A 23,985-nucleotide genomic window follows, 5' to 3' on the forward strand; every position below is an offset into this window, starting at 1 on the left:
AGCACAGAGTGTCCCCCGCAGCATATAGCCATGTACAGATGTCACAGCACAGAGTGTCCCCCGCAGCATATAGCCATGTACAGATGTCACAGCACAGAGTGTCCCCCGCAGCATATAGCCATGTACAGATGTCACAGCACAGTGTCCCCTGCAGCATATAGCCATGTACAGATGTCACAGCACAGGGTGTCCCCTGCAGCATATAGCCATGTACAGATGTCACAGCACAGGGTGTCCCCTGCAGCATATAGCCATGTACAGATGTCACAGCACAGTGTCCCCTGCAGCATATAGCCATGTACAGATGTCACAGCACAGTGTCCCCTGCAGCATATAGCCATGTACAGATGTCACAGCACAGTGTCCCCTGCAGCATATAGCCATGTACAGATGTCACAGCACAGGGTGTCCCCTGCAGCATATAGCCATGTACAGATGTCACAGCACAGTGTCCCCTGCAGCATATAGCCATGTACAGATGTCACAGCACAGTGTCCCCTGCAGCATATAGCCGTGTACAGATGTCACAGCACAGAGTCCCCCTGCAGCATATAGCCGTGTACAGATGTCACAGCACAGTGTCCCCTGCAGCATATAGCCATGTACAGATGTCACAGCACAGTGTCCCCTGCAGCATATAGCCATGTACAGATGTCACAGCACAGAGTGTCCCCTGCAGCATATAGCCATGTACAGATGTCACAGCACAGTGTCCCCTGCAGCATATAGCCATGTACAGATGTCACAGCACAGTGTCCCCTGCAGCATATAGCCTTGTACAGATGTCACAGCAGTGTCCCCTGCAGCATATAGCCATGTACAGATGTCACAGCACAGTGTCCCCTGCAGCATATAGCCATGTACAGATGTCACAGCAGTGTCCCCTGCAGCATATAGCCTTGTACAGATGTCACAGCACAGTGTCCCCTGCTGTGTATTGGGGCGCTGTGTATTGGGGGCGCTGTGTGTGGCATACACTCCCTATGAGCTACATATCAGGGGGTGCGGCGTATTGGGGGCGCTGCATATCAGGGGTGCTGTGTATCAGGGGGCTCTGCATATCAGGGGTGCTGTGTGTGTGGCAGACTCGCCCCATGAGCAGTGTATTAGGGGTGCTGTGTATTGGGGGTGCTGTGTGTGGCAGACTCGCCCCATGAGCAGTGTATTAGGGGTGCTGTGTATTAGGGGTGCTGTGTATTGGGGGTGCTGTGTGTGTGGCAGACTCGCCCCATGAGCTGTGTATTAGGGGTGCTGTGTATTGGGGGCGCTGTGTGTGGCATACACTCCCTGGGAGATACATATCAGGAGGGGCTGTATATTAGGGCGCTGCATATCAGGGGTGCTGTGTATTGGAGCGCTGCATATCAGGGGAGCTGTGTGTGGCAGACTCTGCCTATGAGCTGCATATCAGGGGGGCTGTGTGTGGCAGACTCGTCCCATGAGCTGCATATCAGGGGTGCTGTGTATTGGGGCGCTGTACATTAGAGGGTGCTGCCTATCAGGGGTGCTGTGTGTGTGGCAGACTCTCCCCATGAGCTGCATATCAGGGGCTCTGTGTGTGTGGCAGACTCTCCCTATGAGCTGCATATCAGGGGTGCTGTGTGTGTGGCAGACTCTCCCTATGAGCTGCATATCAGGAGTGCTGTGTGTGGCAGAGTCGTCCCATGAGCTGCATATCAGGGGTGCTGTGTATTGGGGCGCTGTAAATTAGAGGGTGCTGCATATCAGGGGCGCTGTGTGTGTGGCAGACTCTCCCTATGAGCTGCATATCAGGGGTGCTGTGTGTGGCAGACTCTCCGTATGAGCTGCATATCAGGGGTGCTGTGTGTGGCAGAGTCGTCCCATGAGCTGCATATCAGGGGCGCTCTGTGTGGCAGACTCGTCCCATGAGCTCTGTATTAGGGGTGCTGTGTATTGGGGCGCTGTGTATTAGGGGGCACTGTGTATCAGGGGGTGCTGCATATCAGGGGTGCTGTGTGTGTGGCAGACTCTCCCCATGAGCTGTGTATTGGGGCGCTGTGTATTGGGGATGCTGCGTATCAGGGGCACTGTGTGCGTGTGGCAGACTCGCTGTGTATTAGGGGGTGCTGCATATCAGGGGCACTGTGTGCGTGTGGCAGACTCGCTGTATATTAGAGGGTGCTGCATATCAGGGGCACTGTGTGCGTGTGGCAGACTCTCCCTATGAGCTGCATATCAGGGGCACAGGCAGACACAGGTGTGTGGCAGACTCGCTGTATATTAGAGGGTGCTGCATATCAGGGGCGCTGTGTGCGTGTGGCAGACTTGCTGTATATTAGGGGGTGCTGCATATCAGGGGCACAGGCAGACACAGGCGTGTGGCAGACTCGCTGTATATTAGAGGGTGCTGCATATCAGGGGCGCGGTGTGCGTGTGGCAGACTTGCTGTATATTAGAGGGTGCTGCATATCAGGGGCACTGTGTGCGTGTGGCAGGCTCTCCCTATGAGCTGCATATCAGGGGCACTGTGTGCGTGTGGCAGGCTCGCTGTATATAAGGGGGTGCTGCATATCAGAGGCACTGTGTGCGTGTGGCAGACTCGCTGTATATTAGGGGGTGCTGCATACCAGGGGCACTGTGTGTGTGTGTAGCAGGCTCTCCCTATGAGCTGCATATCAGGGGCACTGTGTGCGTGTGGCAGGCTCGCTGTATATAAGGGGGTGCTGCATATCAGAGGCACTGTATGCGTGTGGCAGACTTGCTGTATATTAGAGGGTGCTGCATATCAGGGGCACTGTGTGCGTGTTGCAGACTCGCTGTATATTGGAGGTGCTGCATATCAGAGGCACTGTGTGCGTGTGGCAGACTCGCTGTGTATTAGGGGGTGCTGCATATCAGGGGCACTGTGTGCGTGTGGCAGACTCGCTGTATATTAGGGGGTGGTGCATATCAGGGGCACTGTGCGTGTGGCAGGCTCGCTGTATATTAGGGGGTGCTGCATATCAGGGGCACTGTGTGCGTGTGGCAGACTCGCTATGTATTAGAGGGTGCTGCATATCAGGGGCACTGTGTGCGTGTGGCAGACTCGCTGTATATTAGAGGGTGCTGCATATCAGGGGCACTGTGTGCGTGTGGCAGACTCGCTGTATATTAGGGGGTGCTGCATATCAGGGGCACAGGCAGACACAGGCGTGTGGCAGACTCGCTGTATATTAGAGGGTGCTGCATATCAGGGGCGCTGTGTGCGTGTGGCAGACTTGCTGTATATTAGGGGGTGCTGCATATCAGGGGCACAGGCAGACACAGGCGTGTGGCAGACTCGCTGTTTATTAGAGGGTGCTGCATATCAGGGGCACTGTGTGCGTGTGGCAGACTCGCTGCATATTAGAGGGTGCTGCATATCAGGGGCACTGTGTGCGTGTGGCAGGCTCTCCCTATGAGCTGCATATCAGGGGCACTGTGTGCGTGTGGCAGGCTCGCTGTATATAAGGGGGTGCTGCATATCAGAGGCACTGTGTGCGTGTGGCAGGCTCGCTGTATATTTGGGGGTGCTGCATATCAGGGGCACTGTGTGCGTGTGGCAGGCTCTCCCTATGAGCTGCATATCAGGGGCACTGTGTGCGTGTGGCAGGCTCGCTGTATATAAGGGGGTGCTGCATATCAGAGGCACTGTGTGCGTGTGGCAGGCTCGCTGTATATTTGGGGGTGCTGCATATCAGGGGCACTGTGTGCGTGTGGCAGACTCGCTGTATATTAGAGGGTGCTGCATATCAGGGGCACTGTGTGCGTGTGGCAGACTTGCTGTATATTAGAGGGTGCTGCATATCAGGGGCACTGTGTGCGTGTTGCAGACTCGCTGTATATTGGAGGTGCTGCATATCAGGGGCACTGTGTGCGTGTGGAAGACTCGCTGTGTATTAGGGGGTGCTGCATATCAGGGGCACTGTGTGCGTGTGGCAGACTCGCTGTATATTAGAGGGTGCTGCATATCAGGGGCACTGTGTGCGTGCGGCAGACTCGCTGTATATTAGGGGGTGGTGCATATCAGGGGCACTGTGCGCGTGGCAGGCTCGCTGTATATTAGGGGGTGCTGCATATCAGGGGCACTGTGTGCGTGTGGCAGACTCGCTGTATAATAGGGGGTGCTGCATATCAGGGGCACTGTGTGCGTGTGGCAGACTCGCTGTGTATTAGAGGGTGCTGCATATCAGGGGCACTGTGTGCGTGTGGCAGACTCGCTGTATATTAGGGGGTGCTGCATATCATGGGCACAGGCAGACACAGGCGTGTGGCAGACTCGCTGTATATTAGAGGGTGCTGCATATCAGGGGCACTGTGTGCGTGTGGCAGACTCGCTGTGTATTAGGGGGTGCTGCATATCAGGGGCACTGTGTGCGTGTGGCAGACTCGCTGTGTATTAGGGGGTGCTGCATATCAGGGGCACTGTGTGCGTGTGGCAGACTCGCTGTATATTAGGGGGCGCTGCATATCAGGGGCACTGTGTGCGTGTGGCAGACTCCTGTATATTAGGGGGCGCTGCATATCAGGGGAACTGTGTGCGTGTGGCAGACTCGCTGTATATTAGGGGGTGCTGCATATCAGGGGCACTGTGTGCGTGTGGCAGACTCGCTGTATATTAGAGGGTGCTGCATATCAGGGGCACTGTGTACGTGTGGCAGACTCGCTGTATATTGGAGTTGCTGCATATCAGGGGCACTGTGTGCGTGTGGCAGACTCGCTGTGTATTAGGGGGTGCTGCATATCAGGGGCACTGTGTGCGTATGGCAGACTCGCTGTATATTAGGGGGCGCTGCATATCAGGGGCACAGGCAGACACAGGCATGTGGTAGACTCGCTGTATATTAGGGGGTGCTGCATATCAGGGGCACTGGGTGTGTGTGGCAGACTCGCTGTGTATTAGGGGGTGCTGCATATCAGGGGCACTGTGTGCGTGTGGCAGACTCACTGTGTATTAGGGGGCGCTGCATATCAGGGGCACTGTGTGCGTGTGGCAGACTCGCTGTATATTAGGGGGTGCTGCATATCAGGGGCACTGTGTGTGTGTGGCAGACTTGCTGTATATTAGGGGGTGCTGCATATCAGAGGCACAGGCAGACAGATGTGTGGCAGACTCGCTGTATATTAGGGGGTGCTGCACATCAGGGGCACTGTGTGCGTGTGGCAGACTCGCTGTATAGTAGGGGGTGCTGCATATCAAAGGGCGCTGTGTGCGTGTGGCAGACTCGCTGTATATTAGGGGATGCTGCATATCAGGGGCACTGTGTGTGTGTGTGGCAGACTCGCTGTATATTAGGGGATGCTGCATATCAGGGGCACTGTGTGTGTGTGTGGCAGACTCGCTGTATATTACGGGGATGCTGCATACCAGGGGCACTGTGTGCGTGTGGCAGACTCGTTGTATATTGCGGGGTGCTGCACATCAGGGGCACTGTGTGCGTGTGGCAGACTCGCTGTGTATTAGGGGGTGCTGCATATCAGGGGCACTGTGTGCGTGTGGCAGACTCGCTGTATATTAGGGAGTGATGCATATCAGGGGCACTGTGTGCGTGTGGCAGGCTCGCTGTATATTAGAGGGCGCTGCATATCAGGGGCACTGGGTGCGTGTGGCAGACTCGCTGTATATTAGGGGGTGCTGCATATCAGGGGCACTGTGTGCGTGTGGAAGACTCGCTGTATATTAGGGAGTGCTGCATATCAGGGGCACTGTGTGCGTGTGGCAGACTCGCTGTATATTAGAGGGTGCTGCATATCAGGGACACTGTGTGCGTGTGGCAGACTTGCTGTATATTACGGGGTGCTGCATACCAGGGGCACTGTGTGTGTGTGTGTGTGGCAGGCTCTCCCTATGAGCTGCATATCAGGTGCACAGGCAGACACAGGCATGTGGCAGACTCGCTGTATATTAGGGGGTGCTGCATATCAGGGGCACTGTGTGGGTGTGGCAGACTCGCTGTATATTAGGAGGTGCTGAATATCAGGGGCACTGTGTGTGTGTGTGTGTGTGTGTGTGTGTGTGTGTGTGTGTGTGTGTGTGTGTGTGTCAGACTCGCTGTATATTAGGGGGTGCTGCATATCAGGGGCACTGTGTGCGTGTGGCAGACTCGCTGTATATTAGAGGGTGCTGCATATCAGGGGCACTGTGTGCGTGTGGCAGACTCGCTGTATATTAGGGGGTGCTGCATATCAGGGGCACTGTGTGCGTGTGGCAGACTTGCTGTATATTAGGGGGTGCTGCATATCAGAGGCACAGGCAGACAGATGTGTGGCAGACTCGCTGTATATTAGGGGGTGCTGCACATCAGGGGCACTGTGTGCGTGTGGCAGACTCGCTGTATAGTAGGGGGTGCTGCATATCAGGGGCGCTGCGTGCGTGTGGCAGACTCGCTGTATATTAGGGGGTGCTGCATATCAGGGGCACTGTGTGCGTGTGGCAGACTCGCTGTATATTAGAGGGTGCTGCATATCAGGGGCACTGTGTGCGTGTGGCAGACTCGCTGTGTATTAGGGGGTGCTGCATATCAGGGGCACTGTGTGCGTGTGGCAGACTCGCTGTATATTACGGGGTGCTGCATACCAGGGGCACTGTGTGTGTGTGTGTGTGTGGCAGACTCGCTATATATTAGGGGGTGCTGCATATCAGGGGCACTGTGTGCGTGTGGCAGACTCGCTGTATATTAGGGGGTGTTGCATATCAGGGGCACTGTGTGCGTGTGGCAGACTCGCTGTATATTAGGGGGTGCTGCATACCAGGGGCACTGGGTGTGTGTGTGTGTGTGTGGCAGACTCGCTGTATATTACGGGGTGCTGCATACCAGGGGAACTGTGTGCGTGTGGCAGACTCGCTGTATATTAGAGGGTGCTGCATATCAGGGGCACTGTGTACGTGTGGCAGGCTAGCTGTATATTAGTGGGTGCTGCATACCAGGGGCACTGTGTGTGTGTGTGGCAGGCTCTCCCTATGAGCTGCATATCAGGGGCACAGGCAGACACAGGCGTGTGGCAGACTCGCTGTATATTAGGGGGTGCTGCATATCAGGGGCACTGTGTGCATGTGGCAGACTCGCTGTATATTACGGGGTGCTGCATACCAGGGGCACTGTGTGCGTGTGGCAGACTCGCTGTATATTAGGGGGTGCTGCATATCAGGGGCACAGGCAGACACAGGCATGTGGTAGACTCGCTGTATATTAGGGGGTGCTGCATATCAGGGGCACTGTGTGTGTGTGGCAGACTCGCTGTGTATTAGGGGGTGCTGCATATCAGGGGCACTGTGTGCGTGTGGCAGACTCGCTGTGCATTAGGGGGCGCTGCATATCAGGGGCACTGTGTGCATGTGGCAGACTCGCTGTATATTAGGGGGTGCTGCATATCAGGGGCACTGTGTGCGTGTGGCAGACTTGCTGTATATTAGGGGGTGCTGCATATCAGAGGCACAGGCAGACAGATGTGTGGCAGACTCGCTGTATATTAGGGGGTGCTGCACATCAGGGGCACTGTGTGCGTGTGGCAGACTCGCTGTATAGTAGGGGGTGCTGCATATCAGGGGCGCTGTGTGCGTGTGGCAGACTCGCTGTATATTAGGGGATGCTGCATATCAGGGGCACGGTGTGTGTGTGTGGCAGACTCGCTGTATATTACGGGGATGCTGCATACCAGGGGCACTGTGTGCGTGTGGCAGACTCGTTGTATATTGCGGGGTGCTGCATATCAGGGGCACTGTGTGCGTGTGGCAGACTCGCTGTGTATTAGGGGGTGCTGCATATCAGGGGCACTGTGTGCGTGTGGCAGACTCGCTGTGTATTAGGGGGTGCTGCATATCCGGGGCACTGTGCGCGTGTGGCAGACTCGCTGTATATTAGGGAGTGATGCATACCAGGGGCACTGTGTGCGTGTGGCAGACTCGCTGTGTATTAGGGGGTGGTGCATATCAGGGGCACTATGTGCGTGTGGCAGACTCGCTGTATATTAGGGGGTGCTGCATATCAGGGGCACTGTGTGCGTGTGGCAGACTCGCTGTATGTTAGGGGGTGCTGCATATCAGGGGCACTGGGTGCGTGTGGCAGACTCGCTATATATTAGGGGGTGCTGCATATCAGGGGCACTGTGTGCGTGTGGCAGACTCGCTGTATATTAGGGGGTGCTGCATATCAGGGGCACTGTGTGCGTGTGGCAGACTCGCTGTATATTAGAGGGTGCTGCATATCAGGGGCACTGTGTGCGTGTGGCAGACTCGCTGTGTATTAGGGGGTGCTGCATATCAGGGGCACTGTGTGCGTGTGGCAGACTCGCTGTATATTACGGGGTGCTGCATACCAGGGGCACTGTGTGTGTGTGTGTGTGGCAGGCTCTCCCTATGAGCTGCATATCAGGTGCACAGGCAGACACAGGTGTGTGGCAGACTCGCTGTATATTAGGGGGTGCTGCATATCAGGGGCACTGTGTGGGTGTGGCAGACTCGCTGTATATTAGGAGGTGCTGAATATCAGGGGCACTGTGTGTGTGTGTGTGTGTGTGTGTGTGTGTGTGTGTGTGTGTGTGTGTGTGTGTGTGTGTGTGTGTGTGTGTGTCAGACTCGCTGTATATTACGGGGTGCTGCATACCAGGGGCACTTTGTGTGTGTGGCAGGCTCTCCCTATGAGCTGCATATCAGGGGCACAGGCAGACACAGGCGTGTGGCAGACTCGCTGTATATTAGGGGGTGCTGCATATCGGGGCACTGTGTGCGTGTGGCAGACTCGCTGTATATTAGGGGGTGCTGCATATCAGGGGCACTGTGTGCGTGTGGCAGACTCGCTGTATTTTAGGGGATGCTGCATATCAGGGGCACTGTGTGCGTGTGGCAGACTCGCTGTGTATTAGGGGGCGCTGCATATCAGGGGCACTGTGTGTGTGTGTGTGTGTGTGTGTGTGTGTGTGTGTGTGTGTGTGTGTCAGACTCGCTGTATATTACGGGGTGCTGCATACCAGGGGCACTGTGTGCGTGTGGCAGACTCGCTGTATATTAGAGGGTGCTGCATATCAGGGGCACTGTGTGTGTGTGTGTGTGTGTGTGTGTGTGTGTGTGTGTGTGTGTGTGTGTGTGTGTGTGTGTGTGTGTGTGTGTGTCAGACTCGCTGTATATTACGGGGTGCTGCATACCAGGGGCACTGTGTGCGTGTGGCAGACTCGCTGTATATTAGAGGGTGCTGCATATCAGGGGCACTGTGTGCGTGTGGCAGACTCGCTGTATATTAGGGGGTGCTGCATATCAGGGGCACTGTGTGCGTGTGGCAGACTCGCTGTATATTAGGGGGTGCTGCATATCAGGGGCACTGTGTGCGTGTGGCAGACTCGCTGTATATTAGGGGGTGCTGCATATCAGGGGCACTGTGTGCGTGTGGCAGACTCGCTGTATATTAGGGAGTGATGCATACCAGGGGCACTGTGTGCGTGTGGCAGACTTGCTGTATATTAGGGGGTGCTGCATATCAGGGGCACTGTGTGCGTGTGGCAGACTCGCTGTATATTAGGGGGTGCTGCATATCAGGGGCACTGTGTGCGTGTGGCAGACTCGCTGTATATTAGAGGGTGCTGCATATCAGGGGCACTGTGTGTGTGTGTGTGTGTGTGTGTGTGTGTGTGTGTGTGTGTGTGTGTGTGTGTGTGTGTGTGTGTGTGTGTGTGTGTGTGTGTGTGTGTGTGTGTGTGTGTGTGTGTGTGTGTGTGTGTGTGTGTGTGTGTGTGTGTGTGTGTGTGTGTGTGTGTGTGTGTGTGTGTGTGTGTGTGTGTGTGTGTGTGTGTGTGTGTGTGTCAGACTCGCTGTATATTACGGGGTGCTGCATACCAGGGGCACTGTGTGCGTGTGGCAGACTCGCTGTATATTAGAGGGTGCTGCATATCAGGGGCACTGTGTGCGTGTGGCAGGCTAGCTGTATATTAGGGGGTGCTGCATACCAGGGGCACTGTGTGTGTGTGTGTGTGTGTGGCAGGCTCTCCCTATGAGCTGCATATCAGGGGCACAGGCAGACACAGGCGTGTGGCAGACTCGCTGTATATTAGGGGGTGCTGCATATCAGGGGCACTGTGTGCGTGTGGCAGACTCGCTGTATATTACGGGGTGCTGCATACCAGGGGCACTGTGTGCGTGTGGCAGACTCGCTGTATATTAGGGGGTGCTGCATATCAGGGGCACTGTGTGCGTGTGGCAGACTCGCTGTATATTAGGGGGTGCTGCATATCAGGGGCACTGTGTGCGTGTGGCAGACTCGCTGTATATTAGGGGGTGCTGCATATCAGGGGCACTATGTGCGTGTGGCAGACTCGCTGTATATTAGGGAGTGATGCATACCAGGGGCACTGTGTGCGTGTGGCAGACTTGCTGTATATTAGGGGGTGCTGCATATCAGGGGCACTGTGTGCGTGTGGCAGACTCGCTGTATATTAGGGGGTGCTGCATATCAGGGGCACTATGTGCGTGTGGCAGACTCGCTGTATATTAGGGAGTGCTGCATATCAGGGGCACTGTGTGCGTGTGGCAGACTCGCTGTATATTAGGGAGTGATGCATACCAGGGGCACTGTGTGCGTGTGGCAGACTCGCTGTATAATAGGGGGTGCTGCATATCAGGGGCACTGTGTGCGTGTGGCAGACTCGCTGTATATTAGGGAGTGATGCATATCAGGGGCACTGTGTGCGTGTGGCAGACTCGCTGTATATCAGGGGGTGCTGCATATCAGGGGCACTGTGTGCGTGTGGCAGGCTCGTTGTATATTGCGGGGTGCTGCATATCAGGGGCGCTGTGTGCGTGTGGCAGACTCGCTGTATATTAGGGGGTGCTGCATATCAGGGGCGCTGTGTGCGTGTGGCAGACTCGCTGTATATTAGGGAGTGATGCATACCAGGGGCACTGTGTGCGTGTGGCAGACTCGCTGTATATTAGGGGGTGCTGCATATCAGGGGCGCTGTGTGCGTGTGGCAGACTCGCTGTATATTAGGGGGTGCTGCATATCAGGGGCACTGTGTGCGTGTGGCAGACTCGCTGTGTATTAGGGGGTGCTGCATATCAGGGGCACTGTGTGCGTGTGGCAGACTCGCTGTATATTAGGGGGTGCTGCATATCAGGGGCACTATGTGCGTGTGGCAGACTCGCTGTATATTAGGGGGTGCTGCATATCAGGGGCACTGTGTGCGTGTGGCAGACTCGCTGTATATTAGGGGGTGCTGCATATCAGGGGCACTGTGTGCGTGTGGCAGACTCGCTGTATATTAGGGGGTGCTGCATATCAGGGGCACTGTGTGCGTGTGGCAGACTCGCTGTATAATAGGGGGTGCTGCATATCAGGGGCACTGTGTGCGTGTGGCAGACTCGCTGTATATTAGGGGGTGCTGCATATCAGGGGCACTGTGTGCGTGTGGCAGACTCGCTGTATATTAGGGGGTGCTGCATATCAGGGGCACTGTGTGCGTGTGGCAGACTCGCTGTATATTAGGGGGTGCTGCATATCAGGGGCACTGTGTGCGTGTGGCAGACTCGCTGTATATTAGGGGGTGCTGCATATCAGGGGCACTATGTGCGTGTGGCAGACTCGCTGTATATTAGGGAGTGATGCATACCAGGGGCACTGTGTGCGTGTGGCAGACTTGCTGTATATTAGGGGGTGCTGCATATCAGGGGCACTGTGTGCGTGTGGCAGACTCGCTGTATATTAGGGGGTGCTGCATATCAGGGGCACTGTGTGTGTGTGGCAGACTCGCTGTATATTAGGGGGTGCTGCATATCAGGGGCACTGTGTGCGTGTGGCAGACTCTCTGTATATTAGGGGGTGCTGCATATCAGGGGCACTGTGTGCGTGTGGCAGACTCGCTGTATATTAGGGGGTGCTGCATATCAGGGGCACTATGTGCGTGTGGCAGACTCGCTGTATATTAGGGAGTGATGCATACCAGGGGCACTGTGTGCGTGTGGCAGACTCGCTGTATAATAGGGGGTGCTGCATATCAGGGGCACTATGTGCGTGTGGCAGACTCGCTGTATATTAGGGAGTGATGCATATCAGGGGCACTGTGTGCGTGTGGCAGACTCGCTGTATATCAGGGGGTGCTGCATATCAGGGGCACTGTGTGCGTGTGGCAGGCTCGTTGTATATTGCGGGGTGCTGCATATCAGGGGCACTGTGTGCGTGTGGCAGACTCGCTGTATATTAGGGGGTGCTGCATATCAGGGGCGCTGTGTGCGTGTGGCAGACTCGCTGTATATTAGGGAGTGATGCATACCAGGGGCACTGTGTGCGTGTGGCAGACTCGCTGTATATTAGGGGGTGCTGCATATCAGGGGCGCTGTGTGCGTGTGGCAGACTCGCTGTATATTAGGGGGTGCTGCATATCAGGGGCACTGTGTGCGTGTGGCAGACTCGCTGTATATTAGGGGGTGCTGCATATCAGGGGCACTATGTGCGTGTGGCAGACTCGCTGTATATTAGGGGGTGCTGCATATCAGGGGCACTGTGTGCGTGTGGCAGACTCGCTGTATATTAGAGGGTGCTGCATATCAGGGGCACTGTGTGCGTGTGGCAGACTCGCTGTATAATAGGGGGTGCTGCATATCAGGGGCACTGTGTGCGTGTGGCAGACTCGCTGTATATTAGGGGGTGCTGCATATCAGGGGCACTGTGTGCGTGTGGCAGACTCGCTGTATATTAGGGGGTGCTGCATATCAGGGGCACTGTGTGCGTGTGGCAGACTCGCTGTATATTAGGGGGTGCTGCATATCATGGGCACAGGCAGACACAGGCGTGTGGCAGACTCGCTGTATATTAGAGGGTGCTGCATATCAGGGGCACTGTGTGCGTGTGGCAGACTCGCTGTGTATTAGGGGGTGCTGCATATCAGGGGCACTGTGTGCGTGTGGCAGACTCGCTGTGTATTAGGGGGTGCTGCATATCAGGGGCACTGTGTGCGTGTGGCAGACTCGCTGTATATTAGAGGGTGCTGCATATCAGAGGCACTGTGTGCGTGTGGCAGACTTGCTGTATATTAGAGGGTGCTGCATATCAGGGGCACTGTGTGCGTGTGGCAGACTCGCTGTATATTAGGGGGTGCTGCATATCAGGGGCACTGTGTGCGTGTGGCAGACTCGCTGTATATTAGGGGGTGCTGCATATCAGGGGCACTGTGTGCGTGTGGCAGACTCGCTGTATATTAGAGGGTGCTGCATATCAAGGGCACTGTGTGCGTGTGGCAGACTCGCTGTATATTAGGGGGTGCTGCATATCAGGGGCACTGTGTGCGTGTGGCAGACTCGCTGTATATTAGGGGGTGCTGCATATCAGGGGCACTGTGTGCATGTGGCAGACTCGCTGTATATTAGGGAGTGATGCATACCAGGGGCACTGTGTGCGTGTGGCAGACTCGCTGTATATTAGGGGGTGCTGCATACCAGGGGCACTATGTGCGTGTGGCAGACTCGCTGTATATTAGGGAGTGATGCATACCAGGGGCACTGTGTGCGTGTGGCAGACTCGCTGTGTATTAGGGGGTGCTGCATATCAGGGGCACTGTGTGCGTGTGGCAGACTCGCTGTATATTAGAGGGCGCTGCATATCAGGGGCACTGGGTGCGTGTGGCAGACTCGCTGTATATTAGGGGGTGCTGCATATCAGGGGCACTGTGTGCGTGTGGCAGACTCGCTGTATATTAGAGGGTGCTGCATATCAGGGGCACTGTGTGCGTGTGGCAGACTCGCTGTATATTAGAGGGTGCTGCATACCAGGGGCACTGTGTGTGTGTGGCAGGCTCTCCCTATGAGCTGCATATCAGGGGCACAGGCAGACACAGGCGTGTGGCAGACTCGCTGTATATTAGGGGGTGCTGCATATCAGGGGCACTGTGTGCGTGTGGCAGACTCGCTGTATATTAGGGGGTGCTGCATATCAGGGGCACTGTGTGCGTGTGGCAGACTCGCTGTATTTTAGGGGATGCTGCATATCAGGGGCACTGTGTGCGTGTGGCTGACTCGCTGTGTATTAGGGGGCGCTGCATATCAGGGGCACTGGCAGACAGGTGTGTGGCAGACTCGCTGTATATTAGGGGGTGCTGCATATCAGGGGCACTGTGTGCGTGTGGCAGACTCGCTGTATATTAGAGGGTGCTGCATATCAGGGGCACTGTGTGTGTGTGTGTGTGTGTGTGTGTGTGTGTGTGTGTGTGTGTGTGTGTGTGTGTGTGTGTGTGTGTGTGTGTGTGTGTGTGTGTGTGTGTGTGTGTGTGTGTGTGTGTGTGTGTGTGTGTGTGTGTGTGTGTGTGTGTGTGTGTGTGTGTGTGTGTGTGTGTGTGTGTGTGTGTGTGTGTGTGTGTGTGTGTGTGTGTGTGTGTGTGTCAGACTCGCTGTATATTAGAGGGTGCTGCATATCAGGGGCACTGTGTGCGTGTGGCAGGCTAGCTGTATATTAGGGGGTGCTGCATACCAGGGGCACTGTGTGTGTGTGTGTGTGTGTGTGTGTGTCAGGCTCTCCCTATGAGCTGCATATCAGGGGCACAGGCAGACACAGGCGTGTGGCAGACTCGCTGTATATTAGGGGGTGCTGCATATCAGGGGCACTGTGTGCGTGTGGCAGACTCGCTGTATATTACGGGGTGCTGCATACCAGGGGCACTGTGTGCGTGTGGCAGACTCGCTGTATATTAGGGGGTGCTGCATATCAGGGGCACTGTGTGCGTGTGGCAGACTCGCTGTATATTAGGGGGTGCTGCATATCAGGGGCACTGTGTGCGTGTGGCAGACTCGCTGTATATTAGGGGGTGCTGCATATCAGGGGCACTATGTGCGTGTGGCAGACTCGCTGTATATTAGGGAGTGATGCATACCAGGGGCACTGTGTGCGTGTGGCAGACTTGCTGTATATTAGGGGGTGCTGCATATCAGGGGCACTGTGTGCGTGTGGCAGACTCGCTGTATATTAGGGGGTGCTGCATATCAGGGGCACTGTGTGTGTGTGGCAGACTCGCTGTATATTAGGGGGTGCTGCATATCAGGGGCACTGTGTGCGTGTGGCAGACTCTCTGTATATTAGGGGGTGCTGCATATCAGGGGCACTGTGTGCGTGTGGCAGACTCGCTGTATATTAGGGGGTGCTGCATATCAGGGGCACTATGTGCGTGTGGCAGACTCGCTGTATATTAGGGAGTGATGCATACCAGGGGCACTGTGTGCGTGTGGCAGACTCGCTGTATAATAGGGGGTGCTGCATATCAGGGGCACTATGTGCGTGTGGCAGACTCGCTGTATATTAGGGAGTGATGCATATCAGGGGCACTGTGTGCGTGTGGCAGACTCGCTGTATATCAGGGGGTGCTGCATATCAGGGGCACTGTGTGCGTGTGGCAGGCTCGTTGTATATTGCGGGGTGCTGCATATCAGGGGCACTGTGTGCGTGTGGCAGACTCGCTGTATATTAGGGGGTGCTGCATATCAGGGGCGCTGTGTGCGTGTGGCAGACTCGCTGTATATTAGGGGGTGCTGCATATCAGGGGCACTATGTGCGTGTGGCAGACTCGCTGTATATTACGGGGTGCTGCATATCAGGGGCACTGTGTGCGTGTGGCAGACTCGCTGTATATTAGAGGGTGCTGCATATCAGGGGCACTGTGTGCGTGTGGCAGACTCGCTGTATAATAGGGGGTGCTGCATATCAGGGGCACTGTGTGCGTGTGGCAGACTCGCTGTATATTAGGGGGTGCTGCATATCAGGGGCACTGTGTGCGTGTGGCAGACTCGCTGTATATTAGGGGGTGCTGCATATCAGGGGCACTGTGTGCGTGTGGCAGACTCGCTGTATATTAGGGGGTGCTGCATATCAGGGGCACTGTGTGCGTGTGGCAGACTCGCTGTATATTAGAGGGTGCTGCATATCAGGGGCACTGTGTGCGTGTGGCAGACTCGCTGTATATTAGGGGGTGCTGCATATCAGGGGCACTGTGTGCGTGTGGCTGACTCGCTGTATATTAGGGGGTGCTGCATATCAGGGGCACTGTGTGCATGTGGCAGACTCGCTGTATATTAGGGAGTGATGCATACCAGGGGCACTGTGTGCGTGTGGCAGACTCGCTGTATATTAGGGGGTGCTGCATACCAGGGGCACTATGTGCGTGTGGCAGACTCGCTGTATATTAGGGAGTGATGCATACCAGGGGCACTGTGTGCGTGTGGCAGACTCGCTGTGTATTAGGGGGTGCTGCATATCAGGGGCACTGTGTGCGTGTGTGTGGCAGACTCTCCCTATGAGCTGCATATCAGAGGTACAGGCAGACAGGTGTGTGGCAGACTCGCAGGACTCCACGTGTTGCACAAACAGACAGGCAGGATGTGTGACCAGGACGCGGGGAAGTCAGCTGTGACCATCATGTGACCATCAGATTCTGCACAGAACGTCTCCTGGAAAGTTCTTAGATAATTTTGTTATTCATTCAGGACAAACTTTCATCGCACATGAAGGGGAGGCCCTAGCCAAGTGAGCTGACAGTCTACATGGTGACATCACTGCAGCTCCTGTCATATACGGATGCTAGGGGGAGAATCGCCAGCTACAGACAGAGGAGGTCTGTGATGCAAATGATGCATGTTCCCTATGGAGGCTTCACGTACCACAGCACCCAGCATGCCCCATAGAGGCACTACAGCACCCAGCATGCCCCATAGAGGCACTACAGCACCCAGCATACCACCACACAGCACGCCCTATAGTGGCACCACAGCACCCAGCATGCCACCACACAGCACCCAGCATGCCCCATAGAGGCACTACAGCACCCAGCCTGCCACCACACAGCACCCCCTATAGTGGCACCACAGCACCCAGCATGCCCCACAGAGGCACTACAGCACCCAGCATGCCACCACACAGGACACCCATAGAGGCACTACAGCACCCAGCATGCCACCACACAGCACGCCCTATAGTGGCACCACAGCACCCAGCATGCCACCACACAGCACCCAGCATGCCCCATAGAGGCACTACAGCACCCAGCCTGCCACCACACAGCACCCCCTATAGTGGCACCACAGCACCCAGCATGCCCCACAGAGGCACTACAGCACCCAGCATGCCACCACACAGGACACCCATAGAGGCACTACAGCACCCAGCCTGCCACCACACAGCACCCCCTATAGTGGCACCACAGCACCCAGCATGCCCCATAGAGGCACCACAGCACCCAGCATGCCCCACAGAGGCACTACAGCACCCAGCATGCCACCACACAGCACACCCATAGTGGCACTACAGCACCCAGCATGCCCTATGGAGGCACCACAGCACCCAGCATGTCACCACACAGCACCCCCTATAGTGGCACCACAGCAACCAGCATGCCCCATAGAGGCACCACAGCACCCAGCATGGCCCACAGAGGCACTACAGCACCCAGCATGCCACCACACAGCACACCCATAGTGGCACTACAGCACCCAGCATGCCCTATGGAGGCACCACAGCACCCAGCATGCCACCACACAGCACCCCCTATAGTGGCCCCACAGCACCCAGCATGCCCCATAGAGGCACTACAGCACCCAGCATGCCCCATAGAGGCCCCACAGCACCCAGCCTGCCACCACACAGCACACCCATAGTGGCACCACAGCACCCAGCATGCCCTATGGAGGCACCACAGCACCCAGCATGCCCTATGGAGGCACCACAGCACCCAGCATGCCCCATAGAGGCACCACAGCACCCAGCATGCCCCATAGAGGCACTACAGCACCCAGCATGCCCCATAGAGGCCCCACAGCACCCAGCATGCCACCACACAGCACGCCCATAGTGGCACCACAGCACCCAGCATGCCCTATGGAGGCACCACAGCACCCAGCATGCCCTATGGAGGCACCACAGCACCCAGCATGCCCTATGGAGGCACCACAGCACCCAGCATGTCACCACACAGCACCCCCTATAGTGGCCCCACAGCACCCAGCATGCCCCATAGAGGCACTACAGCACCCAGCTTGCCCCATAGAGGCACTACACATACCTCCCAACTTTTTGAGATGAAAAAAAAAAGGGACACTTAAGCCACATCCCTGGTCACGCCCCCACCACGCCTCTAGTCACGCATACCATAAAGATTTCCTAAGAAAAATATGTGGTTTTATAATTCAAACCACACTGGTCCTTTCTATCCTGGTTCATTTTCCTTCATATTAACATTTTACAATTAGTAATACATCAATTTACAGGATGGGAATAAAGTTTACAGTCAATCAAACACACTTCAGTAGAGAAATATATATATTTACATAGAAAGAGGGACAAAGTCCTTAAAGAGGGACAACTGAGGAGGAAAGAGGGACAGGGCTCCCAAAAAGGGACAGTCCCTCCGAAAAAGGGAGTTGGGAGCTAGGGTTAGGGTTAGCTATGGCACTACAGCACCCAGCATGCCCCATAGAGGCACCAAAGCACGCCCCATAGAGGCACTACAGCGCCCAGCATGCCCCATAGAGGCACTACAGCACCCAGCATGCCACCACACAGCACGCCCTATAGTGGCACCACAGCACCCAGCATGCCCTATGGAGGCACCACAGCACCCAGCATGCCCCATAGAGGCACTACAGCACCCAGCATGCCCCACAGAGGCACTACAGCACCCAGCATGCCCCACAGAGGCACTACAGCACCCAGCATGCCACCACACAGCACTCCCTATAGTGGCACCACAGCACCCAGCATACCCCATAGAGGCACTACAGCACCCAGCATGCCCCATAGAGGCACCACAGCACCCAGCATGCCCCATAGAGGCACCACAGCACCCAGCATGCTCCATAGAGGCACCACAGCACCCAGCATGCCACCACACAGCACGCCCCATAGTGGCACCACAGCACCCAGCATGGTCCACAGAGGCACTACAGCACCCAGCATGCCAACACACAGCACCCCCTATAGTGGCACCACAGCACCCAGCATGCCCCATAGAGGCACTACAGCACCCAGCATGCCCCATAGAGGCACTACAGCACCCAGCATGCCCCATAGAGGCACTACAGCATCCAGCATGCCACCACACAGCACACCCATAGTGGCACTACAGCACCCAGCATGCCCTATGGAGTCTCCATACACAGTATATAGAGGGATATATACAGTCCCCATATAGTATAGAGGTGTCCCCATACACAGTATATAGAGGGATATATACAGTCCCCATATAGTATAGAGGTGTCCCCATACACAGTATATAGAGGGATATATACAGTCCCCATACAGTATAGAGGTGTCCCCATACACAGTATATAGAGGGATGTATACAGTCCCCATATAGTATAGAGGTGTCCCCATACACAGTATATAGAGGGATTTATACAGTCCCCATATAGTATAGAGGTGTCCCCACACACAGTATATAGAGGGATATATGCAGTCCCCATATAGAAGAGAGGTGTCCCCATACACAGTATATAGAGGGATATATACAGTCCCCATATAGTAGAGAGGTGTCCCCATACACAGTATATAGAGGGATATATACAGTCCCCATATAGTATAGAGGTGTCCCCACACACAGTATATAGAGGGATATATACAGTCCCCATATAGTATAGAGGTGTCCCCATACACAGTATATAGAGGGATATATACAGTCCCCATATAGTATAGAGGTGTCCCCATACACAGTATATAGAGGGATATATACAGTCCCCATATAGTATAGAGGTGTCCCCATACACAGTATATAGAGGGATATATACAGTCCCCATACAGTATAGAGGTGTCCCCATACACAGTATATAGAGGGATATATACAGTCCCCATATAGTATAGAGGTGTCCCCATACACAGTATATAGAGGGATATATACAGTCCCCATACAGTATAGAGGTGTCCCCATACACAGTATATAGAGGGATGTATACAGTCCCCATATAGTATAGAGGTGTCCCCCCATACACAGTATATAGAGGGATATATACAGTCCCCATATAGTATAGAGGTGTCCCCACACACAGTATATAGAGGGATATATACAGTCCCCATACAGTATAGAGGTGTCCCCATACACAGTATATAGAGGGATGTATACAGTCCCCATACAGTATAGAGGTGTCCCCATACACAGTATATAGAGGGATATATACAGTCCCCATATAGTATAGAGGTGTCCCCACACACAGTATATAGAGGGATATATACAGTCCCCATATAGTATAGAGGTGTCCCCACACACAGTATATAGAGGGATATATACAGTCCCCATATAGTATAGAGGTGTCCCCATACACAGTATATAGAGGGATATATACAGTCCCCATATAGTATAGAGGTGTCCCCCCACACACAGTATATAGAGGGATATATACAGTCCCCATATAGTATAGAGGTGTCCCCATACACAGTATATAGAGGGATATATACAGTCCCCATATAGTAGAGAGGTGTCCCCACACACAGTATATAGAGGGATATATACAGTCCCCATACAGTATAGAGGCGTCCCCATACACAGTATATAGAGGGATGTATACAGTCCCCATATAGTATAGAGGTGTCCCCATACACAGTATATAGAGGGATATATACAGTCCCCATATAGTATAGAGGTGTCTCCATACACAGTATATAGAGGGATATATACAGTCCCCATATAGTATAGAGGTGTCCCCATACACAGTATATAGAGGGATATATACAGTCCCCATATAGTATAGAGGTGTCCCCACACACAGTATATAGAGGGAATACAGTCCCCATATAGTATAGAGGTGTCCCCCCACACACAGTATATAGAGGGATATATACAGTCCCCATATAGTATAGAGGTGTCCCCATACACAGTATATAGAGGGATATATACAGTCCCCATATAGTATAGAGGTGTCCCCCCATACACAGTATATAGAGGGATTTATACAGTCCCCATATAGTATAGAGGTGTCCCCATACACAGTATATAGAGGGATATATACAGTCCCCATATAGTATAGAGGTGTCCCCATACACAGTATATAGAGGGATATATACAGTCCCCATATAGTAGAGAGGTGTCCCCATACACAGTATATAGAGGGATATATACAGTCCCCATATAGTATAGAGGTGTCTCCATACACAGTATATAGAGGGATATATACAGTCCCCATATAGTATAGAGGTGTCCCCATACACAGTATATAGAGGGATATATACAGTCCCCATATAGTAGAGAGGTGTCCCCATACACAGTATATAGAGGGATATATACAGTCCCCATATAGTATAGAGGTGTCCCCACACACAGTATATAGAGGGAATACAGTCCCCATATAGTATAGAGGTGTCCCCCCACACACAGTATATAGAGGGATATATACAGTCCCCATATAGTATAGAGGTGTCCCCATACACAGTATATAGAGGGATATATACAGTCCCCATATAGTAGAGAGGTGTCCCCACACACAGTATATAGAGGGATATATACAGTCCCCATATAGTATAGAGGTGTCCCCCCATACACAGTATATAGAGGGATTTATACAGTCCCCATATAGTATAGAGGTGTCCCCATACACAGTATATAGAGGGATATATACAGTCCCCATATAGTATAGAGGTGTCCCCATACACAGTATATAGAGGGATATATACAGTCCCCATATAGTATAGAGGTGTCCCCATACACAGTATATAGAGGGATATATAGTCCCCATATAGTATAGAGGTGTCACCATACACAGTATATAGAGGGATATATACAGTCCCCATATAGTATAGAGGTGTCCCCACACACAGTATATAGAGGGATATATACAGTCCCCATATAGTATAGAGGTGTCCCCACACACAGTATATAGAGGGATATATACAGTCCCCATATAGTATAGAGGTGTCCCCCCATACACAGTATATAGAGGGATATATACAGTCCCCATATAGTATAGAGGTGTCCCCATACACAGTATATAGAGGGATATATAGTCCCCATATAGTATAGAGGTGTCACCATACACAGTATATAGAGGGATATATACAGTCCCCATATAGTATAGAGGTGTCCCCACACACAGTATATAGAGGGATATATACAGTCCCCATATAGTATAGAGGTGTCCCCACACACAGTATATAGAGGGATATATACAGTCCCCATATAGTATAGAGGTGTCCCCATACACAGTATATAGAGGGATATATACAGTCCCCATATAGTATAGAGGTGTCCCCACACACAGTATATAGAGGGATATATACAGTCCCCATATAGTATAGAGGTGTCCCCCCATACACAGTATATAGAGGGATATATACAGTCCCCATATAGTAGAGAGGTGTCCCCATACACAGTATATAGAGGGATATATACAGTACCCATATAGTATAGAGGTGTCCCCATACACAGTATATAGAGGGATATATACAGTCCCCATATAGTATAGAGGTGTCCCCATACACAGTATATAGAGGGATATATACAGTCCCCATATAGTATAGAGGTGTCCCCACACACAGTATATAGAGGGATATATACAGTCCCCATACAGTATAGAGGTGTCCCCATACACAGTATATAGAGGGATATATACAGTCCCCATATAGTATAGAGGTGTCCCCACACACAGTATATAGAGGGATATATACAGTCCCCATATAGTATAGAGGTGTCCCCATACACAGTATATAGAGGGATATATACAGTCCCCATACAGTATAGAGGTGTCCCCATACACAGTATATAGAGGGATGTATACAGTCCCCATATAGTATAGAGGTGTCCCCCCATACACAGTATATAGAGGGATATATACAGTCCCCATATAGTATAGAGGTGTCCCCACACACAGTATATAGAGGGATATATACAGTCCCCATACAGTATAGAGGTGTCCCCACACACAGTATATAGAGGGATATATACAGTCCCCATATAGTATAGAGGTGTCCCCATACACAGTATATAGAGGGATATATACAGTCCCCATATAGTATAGAGGTGTCCCCACACACAGTATATAGAGGGATATATACAGTCCCCATACAGTATAGAGGTGTCCCCATACACAGTATATAGAGGGATATATACAGTCCCCATATAGTATAGAGGTGTCCCCACACACAGTATATAGAGGGATATATACAGTCCCCATATAGTATAGAGGTGTCTCCATACACAGTATATAGAGGGATATATACAGTCCCCATATAGTATAGAGGTGTCCCCATACACAGTATATAGAGGGATATATACAGTCCCCATATAGTAGAGAGGTGTCCCCATACACAGTATATAGAGGGATATATACAGTCCCCATACAGTATAGAGGTGTCCCCATACACAGTATATAGAGGGATATATACAGTCCCCATATAGTATAGAGGTGTCCCCACACACAGTATATAGAGGGATATATACAGTCCCCATATAGTATAGAGGTGTCTCCATACACAGTATATAGAGGGATATATACAGTCCCCATATAGTATAGAGGTGTCCCCACACACAGTATATAGAGGGATATATACAGTCCCCATATAGTATAGAGGTGTCCCCACACACAGTATATAGAGGGATATATACAGTCCCCATATAGTATAGAGGTGTCCCCACACACAGTATATAGAGGGATATATACAGTCCCCATATAGTATAGAGGTGTCCCCACACACAGTATATAGAGGGATATATACAGTCCCCATACAGTATAGAGGTGTCCCCATACACAGTATATAGAGGGATATATACAGTCCCCATATAGTATAGAGGTGTCCCCACACACAGTATATAGAGGGATATATACAGTCCCCATATAGTATAGAGGTGTCTCCATACACAGTATATAGAGGGATATATACAGTCCCCATATAGTATAGAGGTGTCCCCATACACAGTATATAGAGGGATATATACAGTCCCCATATAGTAGAGAGGTGTCCCCATACACAGTATATAGAGGGATATATACAGTCCCCATACAGTATAGAGGTGTCCCCATACACAGTATATAGAGGGATATATACAGTCCCCATATAGTATAGAGGTGTC

General features: G+C 52.9%; 1 protein-coding gene across 1 annotated transcript in view; it reads right to left on the reverse strand.

Annotated features, from left to right (window-relative positions):
• SLC37A1 (solute carrier family 37 member 1) overlaps positions 1 to 23,985 on the reverse strand; it is a 134,762-nt gene that overhangs the window by 110,026 nt on the left and 751 nt on the right. The window lies entirely within an intron of this gene.

The sequence above is a fragment of the Hyperolius riggenbachi genome, chromosome 2, assembly GCF_040937935.1.
Source record: "Hyperolius riggenbachi isolate aHypRig1 chromosome 2, aHypRig1.pri, whole genome shotgun sequence".
NCBI classification, from domain to species: Eukaryota; Metazoa; Chordata; class Amphibia; order Anura; family Hyperoliidae; genus Hyperolius; species Hyperolius riggenbachi.